The sequence below is a fragment of the Sycon ciliatum genome, chromosome 1 (genome assembly GCF_964019385.1).
Source record: "Sycon ciliatum chromosome 1, ocSycCili1.1, whole genome shotgun sequence".
Taxonomy (NCBI): Eukaryota; Metazoa; Porifera; class Calcarea; order Leucosolenida; family Sycettidae; genus Sycon; species Sycon ciliatum.
Window position 1 is genome coordinate 11,447,503 of NC_088643.1, and position 3,329 is coordinate 11,450,831.

The following is a 3,329-nucleotide window of genomic DNA, read 5'->3' on the forward strand; positions in this document are numbered from 1 at the left end:
ACCTGTTCCCGTTGTAATGTCTGGATAATGTGTCGTCAGTCGTCCTGTTTCGAACTCAACACATGTATACTGCTCTTGTGTGGCTTCCTCGGTATTCATTGTTATTACATGACGATGGCCAAGTGCCGAAACGTTGTATTATAATGGAATGGTTCAGATTTGCAGAGAGTTGTGGAATGGGTGAGTTCACCCAATTGTGTAAATACATGTAGATTCTGTTTCAGAATTTCGGACACAATTTTTCGCTCGTTATAAACAGCATATAATTATTTGCCTGCACAAGTCGCTTAACTAGTATATAAATTAATGATTATTCTCACTGTTAGGAGATCCCCCCCCCCCGATAGGCTATGCCTTTGGGAAATCCTTCTAAAAATAATATCAAATACTCAATTTGCGGACAGCATGCTGTTTCGTTCTTTTTGAACTCATCAGCGCAGCACAGAGAAATGAGGCCGAACCTGATAGCAATGGAAATAAAAATTTCCAATCAGGCCCGAACGTACCTTGCCAGAGTGCTCAAATATCAAAATTTGAGGTTATGTGAGCGAATCAACTGCAATTTATGCTAGTCCAACAATTAATATTTCTCACCGCTCAAAGCATCCTTTACATAGGCAGCGGTACTATGTCCACTTGTCACTGTGCGCTGTTCTTCATGTTCTGGCTGCTCGCTGACAACAGGTGCTTCCATGTCTGGCGGAGTGTGACTGTCAGTCCGGTCCGAAAGTTCAACTGGAATACCAGCGACTTCATCACTCCCACTGTTTCCTGTTGGAGCGGCAGCAGGAGTTGCGCCGCCAGAGGAACGCTTTACAAAAAAATCCAGGCTCTGCTGGCTAGAGCTTGGCCTTTTGGGATGTCGCTGAGACATCGAAGAAAAGTCTTCGAGTCAACCAAAACACGATTCGAACGAGGATGATCGCCTGAGCCCTCGGCATTCGAATCGTGTTTTGGTTGACTCGAAGACTTTTCTTCGATGTTTGTACGTAGATCTACGTTGAAGACGCGTCGAGGGCGTCCCAGCAGGGATCACACTGGCGATCACACTGTACAACAGTACAGTGTACACAGTCAGGTCACCGTGTTTCTGTAGCCGTGCATGCTCACTGTACTCTGGACTGTAGTGTGTACAATCAACACCAGCTCGAGCACCGTAGATCTACGCGTACCGCGCGTGCAACCGCTTTTGGACGATCGTTTCAGGCCGCGCACGCCCCGAGCTAGCCCCGGCGCCCTGCCTTTTATTTTTCGAAACCAAGGTCGAAACTTTTTTTGGGGGAGGGGGGGGGGGGCGCGCGCCCCCCCGCGCCCCCCCCCCCCCCCCTCAAACCCACCACTGCGTGACATCATGTACTGTAAATATACAAATTTTCGGCAGCTATTTAATTTCGGCTATATTCGGCACCGACCCAAAATGCCTAAATTAAAACGCCGATGAAATTTTTCACAGCATCTGTCGCACTATACTATGCCCTCTACCCCACGCCGAAAATAAATCGCCGCCGAAATGTCAAAAATCGTGAAGTGCCGAAATTTTGCAGCGCCGAAATTTTGTATATTTACAGTAGTTACACGAATGTTCAACGACCCCCCCCCCCCCTCAAACCCACCACTGCGTGACATCATGTAGTTACACGAATGTTCAACGACCCCCCCCCCCCCTCCATCTTCCTACGCCACTGTGATCAATGTGAACACTTACCGGAGGACGAGCCAAGTGTTGACTCACGATCTGCCGACATTGGCTTCGTCGGAGGGTCAGTTTTTCCACTGGCAGTTGCATCACGTCGCTTCGCCATGGTACTGGCGACATGTTCCGCTACATGAGGCTGGCTGTGCTGAATGAGCCTCAGGAACGTGTCGACCTGTTCGTCCGTTTTCTTCAGCATCAGCCTCACCACATACTTTGCCAGCTCCAACTTTTCGTTTTCCTTGCCAGAGGCAGTATCATATTCCTCTTCGCTGAGAACATCGTTCTCCAGCAGGTCCTCCAAGATCAGTGACACATCTAGATTCGATACCAAGTACTTGATGTTGTACCGCACACTGTCCGGCATTGCGCCGGCAGCAAAACCCCGCGTCACAACCAACCACTCCGTTAAGGCCTCACTCTGTCCACGCCGGCTGGCATGAATCGTTTCGGTCCACACCACAGACAGTGAACAATGGAGAACACCGCACACAACTACACGACCCACACAAATCACCAGCACTAGTCACTGCAGCAACCGTCCGACAAAGAAAATGCGCCAAGAAAAAATGATGATGATCGGGTACCGAGAACCGGTAGTTGTAGAGTCTACATAGCGGGGAGTCGTGAAAACCAGGACCCCCTGGGCCCTGGTAAGTGGTATAACCATGATAACCATGTCATGATAACTCAACCCTTACGAGACTCGGAGTCGTTGCTTCTAAAGTAACTTTCTATGACTGTCTGTACATGTCTGTATCAGTGTCACGCGCGCATGTGCTTCGTCCCTTGGACAGAGTAGATCTACGTCATGGAAGACGTGACATTTGGTGATGGGTCGGCATGGCAATGGTACTAGGCACAAGTACGTGTAGTTACCAGGGAGTCGTCAAAATACTTATAAAAATTTTGACGACTCCCTGGTAAATGGTACTTGTGGTAGTTGTGTTCGCTTTTCTCGCTTTTGCTTCAGTTTCGCCCATTTTCACCGAGCAACCGGTGAAGGAGGCTGATGCGGTCGTTGGTGGTGGCGAATTTCGGATGATCGTGGATGCAAGTACAGGTCATGACCCGACAAAGTCCGAAGTAGATCACTGGATGGCTAGGGGCGAGCCACACCAAGCACCGATTGGCAGCTTGGAAAACCCATTCAAACAAATCCAGACGTGTGTCAGTGGATGTTCAACATCAACTCCGAGGCTGTCTGCTTGGCCTTGGTCAACTGGAGGTAGGTTTGCAACTGGCTGACCTACCGATGATGATGGCGGACATGGGTGGCAGACTGATGGCTGGCAACAAAGTCATCGCATCTGTGCCGTGCGGACTGGAACATACCGGGAACGTGTGAGTGTGAGTGACTGGCCAGAACAGTGTTCGTTACGAGTATAGGCTTACAACATTGAACTGGCAACGACGGTGTTGGTGAAGGGAACGGCCAATATCTCCAACCTAACCTGGCAGCCGTACAAAGGCAGCATCATCATGGCCAGCTAGCCTGATGAGTTTATCATCGCTCAGTATCCAGAACCGTTCCAGCGATGAGTGATGATGGTGGAAACAAGGACAGGTGGCAAATGCCAAGCTGGAAGACATGTTATCACCACTGAATGGCCTCGTCCAGAACAGAGAAGGCCAG